We start from the raw sequence: 14,435 nt of genomic DNA, 5'->3' as shown, positions 1-14,435 counted from the left end.
ATTCCTCCGACTGCTCAAGATCCCTGTCCTAAGACAGGGATCTCTCCTCATTGTCAGAAGAATCATCTGAGAGAGGAAACTCAGCAGAGGGAGGGGATCTACCCCTTTTCCTACTATCTTTCAGGGAAGCAGAAATAAAATTCATTATTCTCCCTTCAAAACCCTCCAATGTAGCCCTAAGGGAGTCCTCAGTGACATATACCGGGGCTGACACATTAGGAGAGGCTGCAAAACCTGACAGGGGCACTGACTCATCCTGAGAGGCTGGCTCCAGTCTTGCAGGGGGGATGGTAACTTACAGGCACTTTTAGAACCCCTGGACCTAGGCGGTGATTTACCAGTGCTCTTGTTACTTTCCCCTGGGACCCTCTTACGAGGAGACATAGTCCTAAGCTACAAAGCAGAGGTACTAGTACAAAGTGCAATCACTGTTGTGCTTAAAGTCTCACAATAAACATATATGCTTAAACTGCACAACCTGATGCTGAGTAGGTGTCTAAGGTTTGCCTGGATCCAATCCCCTGGGATGCTTACTGCCCACAGCTCCTGTGTCTCTCACTTACAGTCCCCTGATGCTCTGGGCTTTTTAAATCTGCCGCCTGGCGCCTGCGCAGTACAGCGCCGTGCACACTGACGTGCACGGCTCACAACCACACCCCCCTCCTCCATTAGGCTGGGAGCACGCCCGGCGCGCATGCATGAGGACCACGGAATCCAGGGGGGAAAGGGAAACTCCATCGGAGCTGCGTGGGACCCCCAGACTACGTGGGACCCCTGTATTACCTCTATTGTGGCAGGGACTGCAGTGGAGACGTGAGACAGCTGGAGAACCAGGCTTCACTGAGCGTGTGTACCGAAAAGGCATGTAAGTATGCATCAGGCTGCTCTTACTCCCTCTAGTGGTGGAAACCAGGTAAGACATACAACTACTCAAAATGAAGAAATCCATCATATTATTATATATATAGGATTAACTTCCCTTACCTGTCCTCGCTGCAGGAATTGCTGAAACAGACAAATTCCAGCCTTCACCCATCACGGCGGGCAGTGTTAGCCAACCTTCAGGTTTATCTGGGACTCTTTCTCAGAAGAGCCTCCTACCTGGACCATGTAAAAGACTCTGCCAGAAACTTTTGTGCGCTCTGTGTAAACAGTACACCAAGTCTGGTTTTCCCAGAGCCCAGTCTTCCAATAGGAGAGGACTTACAGGCCAAACCTTGTTTCTTCGGCTGACGAGGCCTGGGTACCATATCATCTTGGGAGTCAAATATCGGCCCGAGATATGGATCCGGTTTGTTGCAGCCCTTAGGCCCCCGCAGGGACCTGCACAGAGCTTTCTTCATAGCACATGTTTTACGTGACCAACCACCATAGACACTGGCGAAAAAACTGAGGTGCCTCCCATATGGGAGGGGTTATATAGGGGAGGAATTCTCTTTAATTGGGGTTAACCAGTGTCCAATCACCAGAGGTGCCTATATAACCCACTATGTAATGAAGCTCCTGTGTCCTGTGATGTATGATCAAGAAAAGTGAGTACACTCCTAAGTAAAAATGTCCAAATTGGGCCTGAAGCGTCAATATTTTGTGTGGCCACCATTATTTTCCAACACTTTCTTAGCCCTCTTGGGCATGGAGTTCACCAGAGCTTCACAGGTTGTCAATGGAATCCTCTTCCCCTCCTCCATGACCACATCACAGAGCTGGTGGATGTTAGAGACCTTGCGCTCCTCCTCCTTCCATTTGAGGATACTCCACAGATCCTTAATAGAGTTTAGGTCTGGAGACATGCTTGGCCAGTCCATCAACTTTAACCTCAGCTTCTTTAGCAAGGCAGTGGTCATCTTGGAGGTGCGTTTGAGGTCATTATCATTTTAGAATACTGCCCTGCAGCCCAGTCTTCAAAGGGAGGGGATCATGCTCGGCTTCAGTATGTCACGGTACATGTTGGCATTCTTTTTTTATTTTAATTTAAATAATCTTTATTTTTTTCCTCTGTTACAAAAAAAACTGCTTTAAAACAGTTAATGACACTTTACATATACCTTACCCCTCTCCCACCCCACCACCACCGTCCAATCCATTATTTAAACATTTTTATCTAATATCTCTCTGCCTAGAGAAGGCTAAATCAGGAATACAAGCCAAAGAAGGGATTAAAGGGGGGGGGGGGGGGTCAAGGTAGATGGAAAGAGGATCTTCTTCCAACTCGCTCCCTTCCTCACAAGGGGCAACCCATCTCGTCCAATCAGGGTTTCCACATTTTCACAAACTTCCTATAATTGCCACGTCTAGTCAACGCCACCTTCTCCCTCCAAGCTGTTTACTGTCTTAACCCATATTTCAACTGACGGGGGGGCTCTGAGCCTACTGGTTTTGTGCAATCAGTTTTCTCGCCTGGAATAAACATCTCAACACCACATCTATAGTACCCGTGGGTACTCTATCTTCCTCCATGCATCCTGACTTCTGGTATTAGTGTGGTCCCGAAAGTATCATTTATTCTATCCACTATCCCTCCCCAATATCGGAACAGCTTCGGGCATCTCCACATCATATCAATAAGATCTCCTGACACCTCAGGCACTTGTCGTCTTGTCTCCAACCAAACCTAAACAATTTCCTAGGCGTGTAATAGACTCTGTGTACTAGGAATAGGTGGGATATTTTCTGTGAGGGGGAGACCGACACCAGTGGTCCCCATTTCAATATCTTACACCCCACTGTTCCATGGTTATTTTCCCCCACATATCTCTCCTAGCCTGCCCTACTTTTAGCAAGTCCTGCCTCACTTATAATTCTACCCCCCAGCTGGTCATATAACTCAGATATCAGCCCTTTGGATAAACCTGGTTTAATTATATTTTGAAGCATGGGGATCTTACTCCATTCTATTTCTTGTGTCCTAAACTGTACCTGTTAGCATGCCTGATCTGTAAATATTTATAAAATTAATTACTTGATATATTAAATTCTATCCTTAAGTCTATAAATGATTTTAAATTACTGCCCTCGTATAGTTGAATTAATCAATGAATGCCCTGGGCCTCTCTAAACCCTGTACCTCCTGTAGATGTTTGTTGTTCCATAGGAGGGGTGTATTCAGTTAATCCTTTACACCCCATTAATGCTTTGATTACCTGCCATACTTTGCTAATCAGCTTTATTGTTGGGCATCTATGGGGAAATTAATCTGCCTCTAATGTCTCCACTAGCGTACTATGTGGGGTCCCCATTAGCATCATTCTGTCGCTGGAGTTCCCTCCACCTGGCATGCTGCACCCCACTAAATTTTGTAATTGGGATTGGGGCTTGGCCGTTTTTCCAAATTAATTCCCTAAAAAGAGATTCTATTTTTTTAAACCACTTTTGACCTATCCAAACCGGGGAGTTATGTAGCATATATAATAGCTGTGGTAACCAAATCATTTTTATTAACTTACAATACCCTGCTACTGGCAGGGGGAGCCGACCCCAAATATCGCTTTTCCGCTTGAATTTAGTCAATAATGGAACAAAATTGTTATTAATGTATTGATTTGTATCCCTAGTTATCCAAATGCCCAGATATTTGAACCTCACCCCGACTTTTAGCTGGGGAGTTCCGGTTGGTATCTGATCCCCAAGTGGCTCAACCAGCATTAAAGCTGACTTCTCCCATTAATAACCAGAGCTGAAAACCGTCCGAGCTTCCCAACCATATGTATCACCGCATTCAAGGATGTTTCAACTACCTTGTCTATCTTGTCCTCCCCAGCGCTATCTTGTCCTCCCCAGCCCTCCTCTGGAATCCCTGTATGTCTGACATTGATCTAGTCTTTATTGCTAATGGCTCCATCGTGAGGGCAAACAATAAAGGTGACAAGGGACATCCTTGTCTTGTCCCCCACTCCAGCTGAAACATCTCCGAATATTCGTTGTTCATTTTTATTTTTGCTCTGGGTTCATTATAAAGAGTTTTTACCCATCCAATAAAGGAGGATCCAATCCCAGATTTCTCTAGGACACACCATAGGCAATCCCGCTCCAAGCTATCAAAAGCCTTGGTCGCGTCCAAGGACACTGTAGCTCTAGAGCCCTCGCTTTCTATTGGAATCTGCATGTTTAAATACACTCTTCTAATGTTGATGCTAGTTGACCTATTAGGGATAAATCCTGATTGATCTGGGTGTATATGTTTTTGAATGCAGCTATATAATCTGGTTGCTAAAACTTTGGCCAATATTTTGACGTCGGAGCCTAATAATGATATAGGACAATAAGAGGTAGTAGTACTATTATTGTAGCTTCTGACATTGATGAAGGTAGCCTCCCCTCTACTACCACCCACTCCAATGTCTTCAGCAATTCTGGGAGTAGTACCCCTTCACATTGTCTATAGATTTCTATTGGGAGTCCATCCGGGCCAGGTGACTTTTGACTGGCCATCTCTGCTACCGCCTGCTGCAATTCCTCCAGGGTCACTGGGACATCCATATTGGCTCTATCCCTCTCTGAGAGGTTTGAGAGGTCTGGCATATGTATTCCCTTGCCACTCCCTTATGCAAGATTTTACCCCTGTATCCATCGTCAGCACCAGCGGAGAATGGTCAGGCAAGCAAGGCAGTGGTCATCTTGGAAGTGTGTTTAGGTCGTCATCATGTTGGAATACTGTCCTGCAGCCCCGTTTCAGAAGCGAGAGGATCATGCTCTGTATGTCACAGTACGTTAGCATTTATGATTAGTGATGGACGAACTTCCGACGGGACGTTTCGCGAACGCGGACCACGAACGCAGCCGATAGTTCGCGAACTGGAACGTTCGCGGCGGGCCCCATTGACTTCAATGGGAGGCGAACTTCGTAAACCTACAGGTCAAATTTGCAGCCACAAAATAATTAATAGCTGTGCAAACATAGTCCCACCACATGGCCAATGACATAACACATGTATGAGGTGAATCTGGGATCAAAAACTACAAGCATTCTTTTTTTATATGGGAAATTGTTGTGACAATTCAGGACTGTGGAGCGCATGAAGGCAATGGAGGAGAGGGAAGGTCAGGGTAGGCAAAGAAGAGGGTGCAGGAGATGATCACCAGCAGCGTGATATACAGCAATGACACCTGCACCATGATAGAGTCATCTGACACCAGCACCGTGATAGAGAGCACTGACATCAGCAGCATGACATACAGCAATGACACCTGCACCGTGATAGAGTGATCTGACAACAGCACCGTGATAGAGAGCACTGACATAAGCAGCGTGACATAAAGCACTAACACCAGCACCGTGATATACAGCACTGACAGCAGCACCGTGATAGAGAGCACTGACATCAGCAGCGTGACATAAAGCACTAACACCAGCACCGTGACATACAGCACTGACAGCAGCACCGTGATAGAGAGCACTGACATCAGCAGTGTGACATAAAGCACTAACACCAGCACCGTGATATACAGCACTGACAGCAGCACCGTGATAGAGAGTACTGACATCAGCACCGTGATATACAGCACTGACACCTGCACCGTAAGCAGCCCCAGGAGGAAGTCAGCATAGCACAGGGATGGTGGGAGCCCCTCATAATGAGCACAGCACAGGGATGGCGGGAGCCCCTCATAATGAGCACAGCACAGGGATGGCGGGAGCCCCTCATAATGAGCACAGCACAGGGATGGTGGGGGCCCCTCATAATGAGCACAGCACAGGGGTGGTGGGAGCCCCTCATAATGAGCACAGCACAGGGATGGCGGGGCCCCTCATAATGAGCACAGCACAGGGATGGTGGGAGCCCCTCATAATGAGCACAGCACAGGGGTGGTGGGAGCCCCTCATAATGAGCACAGCATGGGGATGGTGGGAGCCCCTCATAATGAGCACAGCACAGGGATGGCGGGGCCCCTCATAATGAGCACAGCACAGGGATGGTGGGAGCCCCTCATAATGAGCACAGCACAGGGGTGGTGGGAGCCCCTCATAATGAGCACAGCATGGGGATGGTGGGAGCCCCTCATAATGAGCACAGCACGGGGATGGTGGGAGCCCCTCATAATGAGCATAGCACAGGGATGTTGGGAGTCCCTCATAATGAGCATAGCACAGGGATAGTGGGAGCCCCTCATAATAAGCAGCCCCAGGAGGATGTCAGCATAGCACAGGGATGGTGGGAGCCCCTCATAATAAGCAGCCCCAGGAGGAAGTCAGCACAGCACAGGGATGGTGGGAACCCCTCATAATGAGCATAGCACAGGGATGGTGGGAGTCCCTCATAATGAGCATAGCACAGGGATGGTGGGAGCCCCTCATAATATGCACAGCAGAGGTACAGCCCCAGGAGGATGTCAGCACAGCACAGGGATGGTGGGAGCCCCTCATAATAAGCAGCCCCAGTAGAAATATGACACCGCTCAACCTCTTCAAAGAGGAGGGTACGGGCATATAGTACGGTGTGCTTTTTTTGGACAGGGAAGTGAGCCAAATGAAGAAAGAAGGTCTCTGTGCTCAATTAAAAAAATTGTTTATAGACATATACATGGTCTACTGGTCACATGTGTTGAATTCCTCCGAGATCCATGCCTCATTCATTTTTAGAAATGTGAGGTAGTTAACACTGTCGTGAGCTAGGCGAGTACGCTTATCGGTCACAATCCCCCCTGCTGCGCTGAACGTCCTTTCAGACAGGACACTGGATGAGGGGCAAGCCAACAGTTCGATTGCAAATTGGGCAATCTCTGGCCAGAGGTCAAGCCTGCCCACTCAGTAGTCCAGGGGTTCATCACTCCTCAGAGCTTCCACATCGGCCATTAACCTGATGTAGTCGGACACCTGACGGTCTAGGCGTTCCCTGATGCTGGATCCAGGTGACACCTGTCGATGGGTCGGCTGAAAGAATGACCTCATATCCGAAGTCACCAACACATCTTCAAACCGGCCTCTTCTTGCAGGCGCTGTTGGATTGGTACCCGCAACTCCTTCTCTGGGAGTGGGAATTCCTCCTCTGCCAGCGCACGCAAAGGCAGAATGTAGCATTTCTCGAAGCAAGGCCTGGAAGTGCTCCATTCTGCCAGCCCTCTGTGACGGCGGTAACATTTCTGCCATTTTGTGTTTGTACCGGGGGTATAAGTACATTGCCACCCAGTACTGGTCCTTGACCTTTATGCTTTTTATATGGGGGTCCCTATTAAAACACTGGAGCATGAAGGCCCCCATTTGCACTCAACTGGAAGCGGTGTGGTGGTCTGGCTCCTGCTCATCATCCAGGATAATATCGTCCTCTTCATTCTCCTCCACAGCTTGATCAATGACACGACGCAATGCACACTCCATAAAGAAGGCATAAGGTACCATGTCACAGATGGCGCCATGACTGTGACTGACCAGATTGGTGATCTCCTCAAATGGGCGCAGAAGTCTGCATGCGTCGCGCATTAGCAGCCACTTGCGCGGTGAAAAAAAACCCAGCTCCCCAGAACCTGTTCTGCCGCAGAGTTCATACAGGTAGACGTTAACTGCACGTTTCTACTGGAGCAGCCTATCAAGCATATAGAAGGTTGAGTTCCATTGCGTCGGGCAATCGCAAATAAGACGTCTGACCGGCAGATTGTGTCGCCGCTGAATGTCAGCAAGGCGAGCCATGGCCGTGTAAGATCTTCTGAAATGGGCCGAGATTTTCCTTGCCTGCCACAAGATGTCCTGGACCCCAGGGTATTTGACAAGGAATCGCTTCACGACCAAGTTTAAGACGTGTGTCATGCATGGCACGTGCGTGATTTTGCCCTGTTTCAATACGCTAAGCAGATTTGCACCGTTGTCACACACCACTTTATCAACTGTCAAATTGAGCGGTGTTAGCCACTGATCTGCCTGTGAACGCAAAGCTGAAAGGAGTGCCGGGCCAGTGTGGCTCTTGGCTTCCAGGCACAACAGACGCAGCACGGCATGGCAATGTCTCACCTAGCATGTCGAATAGGTTCTGGGGAGCTTGGGCGGCGCAGCGGAAGAGACGCTAGCAGCGGAAAAGGAGGAGTCAGCTTAGGAGGAGAGGGAGGAGGATGGAGTAGGAGGTGGAGGAGAAGAAGAGTCAGGCCTGCATGCAATCCGTGGCGGTAAAACCAAATCTACACGGCTGCCACGGGTTACATGCTTGACGGCCGTCAGAAGGTTCACCCAGTGGGCAGTAAAAGTGATGAATGAATGAAATACTTATATAGCGCACAATGCGAACTGAATCGCCTCTAGGCGCTTGATATACCTTCCCTGCCCGTGTTTGCTAGACCACGTGTCTGTGGTCAGATGTATCTTGGCACCGACACTGTGTGCCAGAGATACATTCACTTGCCGCTGAACATGGCCATATAGCTCTGGGATGCCCTTCTCTGAGAAATACTTCCTTCCTGGGACCTTCCATTGTGGTGTTCCAATGGCCACAAATTTGCGAAAGGCCTCCGAGTCCACCAGTTTATGTGGCAGTAGTTGGCGGGCTATCAGTTCTGACAAGCCAGCCGTCAACCGTTGGGCAAGAGGGTTATCCGGCGTCATCATTTTTTTACGCTCGAACATTAGGCCCATGGAAGCCTGCCTTTTTGCAGAAAAACGTGAGCTCGGCGTGATGGAAGGTGGAGTGGAGGACAATTGTGAGGAGAGAGGAGAAGGAGAAGTAGAAGACGAGGCTGGACGGTGAGAGCCTGGAGTGTGGCTTTGTGTGTTCCGTTGCTCCCACTGGGCTCGGTGATGGCTGCTCATGTGCCTTCTTAAGGCAGTCGTCCCTAGGTGAGTATTGGGCTTACCGCGACTACTGCGTTGACTGCAAAGATTGCAGATGGCAACGCTATTGTCAGCAGCGGACACGTTAAAAAAAGCCCACACTGCGGAGCCATGTGCCGGTGTCCTTGGAGCGCCAGATGTGACCGTACATGGTCGATGACTCGCTCCTGATACATTTGCAGTCTGCTTTGACCCTCCTGTGCAATGTAAGTTATTCCTGCTTCTCCTCCCTATCTGCTGGTCCATATCTCCCTCTGAACTCCCCTCCTCTTCCTCTCTTGTGGGCACCCACGTGACATCACTAGACACGTCATCATCACCGTCACCTTCCCCACCGCTATAAGTAGAGATCTCGGAGTAGGCAGCAACACCGGGGACCAACCTCCTCCTTGGGCTGATCTGGGTACTGTCGCCAGACTGCTGAGTAGCGGTTGTTGCTACCTCCTCTTCCTGATCCAATACCAAGAGTGGCTGCGCATCAGAAATGTCTTGATATGGATCGTAAAATAATTCCTGTGACTCAAGTGGAAGGTATGTGGTGGTGGTGGTGTTGTTGGTGGTAGTGTCTTTGGGGGTGCACATAGAAGAGGGTGCAGATCGAGAGGATGAGGAGGGTACAGAAGAGTAAGGCTGAGTGAGCCACTCAACCAAGTCTGGTGCGTCCTTTAAAGTAATTGAACGCACCTTCTGCAACTTCCCACTTTGGCTTAAGCCTGTTGCTCCTGCCCTACCCCTACCACCCCTGCGGAAGGGCCTGCCTCTTCCTCTGCCTGTCATTTTTTAAATGACCCTGTGACAAAACTCTCAGTCCCTATACAGATGAAGGACTGCTGCAGTATAGGGCAGCGGTCAGCAGTAGTGCACCTCAACCCTATGTATTGTGGACCTATACCAGTCCTTATAGAATGGCAGACTGTACCTCACTCACCCCTATGTACTGTAGTACCCTATACCTTACCAGTCCTTATAAGGGCCTTTGTGGAACAAGTAGGTTGTGTGTGAGTGATTAGCAGACTGTACGTCAGTCCCTATACCGATGAAGGACTGCTGCAGTATAGGGCAGCGGTCAGCAGTAGTGCACCTCAACCCTATGTATTGTGGACCTATACCAGTCCTTATAGAATGGCAGACTGTACCTCACTCAACCCTATGTACTGTAGCACCCTAGACAGACCAAGTTACCAGTCCTTATAAGGACCTTTGTGGAACAAGTAGGTTGTGTGTGAGTGATTAGCAGACTGTACGCCAGTCCCTATACCGATGAAGGACTGCTGCAGTATAGGGCAGCGGTCAGCAGTAGTGCACCTCAACCCTATGTATTGTGGACCTATACCAGTCCTTATAGAATGGCAGACTGTACCTCACTCAACCCTATGTACTATAGCACCCTAGACAGACCAAGTTACCAGTCCTTATAAGAACCTTTGTGGAACAAGTAGGTTGTGTGTGAGTGATTAGCAGACTGTACGTCAGTCCCTATACCGATGAAGGACTGCTGCAGTATAGGGCAGCGGTCAGCAGTAGTGCACCTCAACCCTATGTATTGTGGACCTATACCAGTCCTTATAGAGTGGCAGACTGTATCTCACTCAACCCTATGTACTGTAGCACCCTAGACAGACCAAGTTACCAGTCCTTATAAGGACCTTTGTGGAACAAGTAGGTTGTGTGTGAGTGATTAGCAGACTGTACGTCAGTCCCTATACCGATGAAGGACTGCTGCAGTATAGGGCAGCGGTCAGCAGTAATGCACCTCAACCCTATGTATTGTGGACCTATACCAGTCCTTATAGAATAGCAGACTGTACCTCACTCAACCCTATGTACTGTAGTACCCTATACCTTACCAGTCCTTATAAGGACCTTTGTGGAACAAGTAGGTTGTGTGTGAGTGATTAGCAGACTGTACGTCAGTCCCTATACCGATGAAGGACTGCTGCAGTATAGGGCAGCGATCAGCAGTAGTGCACCTCAACCCTATGTATTGTGGACCTATACCAGTCCTTATAGAATGTCAGACTGTACCTCACTCAACCCTATGTACTGTAGCACCCTAGACAGACCAAGTTACCATTCCTTATAAGGACCTTTGTGGAACAAGTAGGTTGTGTGTGAGTGATTAGCAGACTGTACGTCAGTCCCTATACCGATGAAGGACTGCTGCAGTATAGGGCAGCGGTCAGCAGTAATGCACCTCAACCCTATGTATTGTGGACCTATACTAGTCCTTATAGAATAGCAGACTGTACCTCACTCAACCCTATGTACTGTAGTACCCTATACCTTACCAGCGCTTATAAGGACCTTTGTGGAACAAGTAGGTTGTGTGTGAGTGATTAGCAGACTGTACGTCAGTCCCTATACCCATGAAGGACTGCTGCAGTATAGGGCAGCGGTCAGCAGTAGTGCACCTCAACCCTATGTATTGTGAACCTATACCAGTTCTTATAGAATGGCAGACTGTACCTCACTCGGCCCTATGTACTGTAGCACCCTACACCAGGTTATTACCAGTCCTTATAAGGAGCTTTGTGGAACAAGTAGGTTGTGAATGATTAGCAGACTGCAGCAGAAGGGCAGCAGTCAAGTATAATATTCTTTCTATATTTGTAAGAAAGAATATTATACGTGTACAAGCCTATTACCATACCACTGATACCAGTCCTGAAAAGAACCTTTGTGGACCTAATATAGTAACAGCTACTGATTAAACTGACCCTCACTGCCTCACACACTGCTTCCTGCCTGTCCCTATATAAACTGACAAAACAGAGGCTACTGGAACAATAACTGGAATAGCACTTTTGTGGACCTGATAGTAACAGCTAATGACTAAAGTGACTGTCCCTACAGTAGACACACCGTCCTGTCCCTTTCTCTAAACTGACAAAAGACACTCAGGCTGCTGCAACAATCAGTAGCACAGCAAACCTATATACACCTAACACCTATACCAGTCCTGAAAAGAACCTTTGTGTACCAAATAGCTAGCAATTTGGGTCACTGCAATCTCTCCCTGCTCCACACAGCAACCTCTCCCTATAGTGACAGAAGAAAGAATGTAAAATGGCCGCCGGATCGGGTGTATTTATAAGTTAGGGGGAATGTCCAAGTGTCCATGTGCTGTAATGTCTCAATTGGCTGTCCTGTACCCCATGATGGATGTGTCATCATAGGCCAAAGTTCTTTTACACAGTAAACACGGAAGTCCGCCCGGCGAACGGCGCCAATAGTCCGCCGAACGGGCGGACCGCGAACAGCTGAAATTCGCCGCAAAACGACCGCCGGGCGAACCGTTTGGCCATCACTATTTATGATTCCCTTAATGAACTGTAGCTCCCCAGTGCCGGCAGCACTCATGCAGCCCCAGACCATGACACTCCCACCACCATGCTTGTAGACAAGACACACTTGTCTTTGTACTCCTCACCTGATTACCGCCACACACGCTTGTCACCATCTGAACCAAATAAGTTTAACTTGGTCTCATCAGACCACAGGACATGGTTTCAGTAATCCACGTCCTTAGTTTGCTTGTCTTCAGCAATCTGTTTGCAGGCTTTCTTGTGCATCATCTTTAGAAGAGGCTTCCTTCTGGGATGACAGCCATGCAGACCAATTTAAAGCAGCGTGCGGCGTATAGTCTGAGCACTGACAGGCTGACCCCCCACCCCTTCAACCTCTTCAGCAATTCTGTCAGCACTCATATGTCCATTTCCCAAAGACAACCTCTGGATATGATGGCGAGTACGTGCTCTCAACTTCTTTGGTGGACCATGGCGAGGCCTGTTCTGAGTGGAACCTGTCCTGTTAAACCACTGTATGGTCTTGGCCACCGTGTTGCAGCTCAGTTTCAAGGTCTTGGCAATATTCTTATAGCCTAGACCACCTTTATTCAGAGCAACATTTTCTTTTTTTTTTCAGATCCTCAGAGAGTTCTTTGCCATGAGGTGCCATGTTAAACTTCCAATGACCAGTATGAGAGAGTGAGAGTGATAACACCAAATTTAACACATCTGCTCCCCATTCACACCTGAGCCCTTGTAACACTAAAGAGTCACATGACCCTGGAGAGGGAAAATGGCTAATTGGGACCAATTTGGACATTTTCACTTAGGGGTGTACTCACTTTTCCTTCCAGTGGTTTAGAGATTAATGGCCGTGTGTTGAGTTATTTTGAAGGAACAGCAAATTTACACTGTTATACAAGCTGTACACTCACTACTTTACATTGTAGCAAATTGTCATTTCTTCAGTGTTGTCACACGAAAAAATATAATAAAATATTTACAAAAATGTCAGGTATGTACTCACTTTTGAGAGATACTGTAGGTGGTTAGGCACTATAGCTGGCTCTGTGTTCTTCACTTATAGCAACCTCCTTTTCCATAAGGCAAGTAGGCCTACCAGAACTCAGTTGCCTCCAGGCCTTATACACAATGCTATAATGCCTGGCCACCATGCCGGAGCAGGTGCAAGCTAAGCACTGCAAACAGGTACTTGCATTTGGCATAAAGAAAGAGTGGTCTAAAGGCAGTTCATGTTCAGGACAGGTAGAGTTCAGAGAATAGTCCAAAGTCCAATCCGAGGTTGATAACAAGAAAACCCAAACTAGCTGGCAAGGCGGCAATTGGGTGAAGGTAAAGGTGAAGGCGTGGGAACAAGGTAGGTAAACAGGGAGTTTGAAGCATGTGTGGCAAACACTAAGCGAGACACTAAGGGCTTGGCAGGCTTAAAACAGGTTTGGACTCCACCTAGATGTTGTATTTACACCAATCACCCTGCAGGGGGGCAGTCAGACAGTGAGAGTTCAGTTCAGCCAAAACCTGGACGCTGGAATGAGACCAGCAGCTGCCATGGTACAGGAGGGTTTTGTGTTACTGACAGTGAAACAATACATTTATGAAGCTGGCTTTGTGCACAGGGGCACAGTCATACTGGAACGGAGTATTAATAGAACCCTTCACTGGAAAAATTTGAACTTAAGAAAGGAGGATTCACATTAAAGGCTTAACTAGACTAACTTGATGATCCATTGCCTGAAAACATGAAGGGCCTCCTACCAACATAAGGGGGGGGGGGCAATGTGACAGGAGGGGGCATCAGTGTGACAAGAGGAGGAGGCAGTGTGACAGGAGGGGGTAGTGTAACAGAAGGGGGCAGTGTGACAGGAGAGGAGACAGTGTGATAGGAGGGGGCAGCAGTGTGGCAGGAGGGGGAGTAATGTGATAGGAACAGGGCAGTATTGTACGAGTGGGAGTAGTGTAACAGGAGGGGGGCAGTATGACGGGATGGGGATAGTATGGCAGCAGGGGTGGCACTGTGACAGGAGAGGGGCAGTACGGGAGCAGGGAGGGCAGTGTGACAGGTGGGGGGCAGTGTGACAGGTGGGGGGAAGTGCGATAGGAAGGGGGAGAGAATGCATTTATACACTTGGCCAGGAAGCAAGACTTACCCGCAGCAGGAGCAGAGGAGGGGATCCAGAGTCAGGGGTAGAAGCTGAGAGCTCAACCAATGACCTATTGTCAATGTCCGTGGATCAGGGCACCAGACTGGATAAGAGGGGCAGCATGGCAGAGCATCTTATAGAAGAACCAATACCCTCCATTATCCTCCTGGCTCCTGCAGCTGCTGAAAGCCCACTTCTCCTCCTTTCCTTCCCACAGCTATTCAGCAGCTGCAGGAG

Source organism: Lithobates pipiens, unplaced genomic scaffold, assembly GCF_037356315.1.
Source record: "Lithobates pipiens isolate NorthernLeopardFrog02 unplaced genomic scaffold, aLitPip1_a1.2 Scaffold_19, whole genome shotgun sequence".
NCBI classification, from domain to species: Eukaryota; Metazoa; Chordata; class Amphibia; order Anura; family Ranidae; genus Lithobates; species Lithobates pipiens.
The sequence above is the reverse complement of the archived record's forward strand: the minus strand, read 5'-3'. Positions refer to the sequence as shown.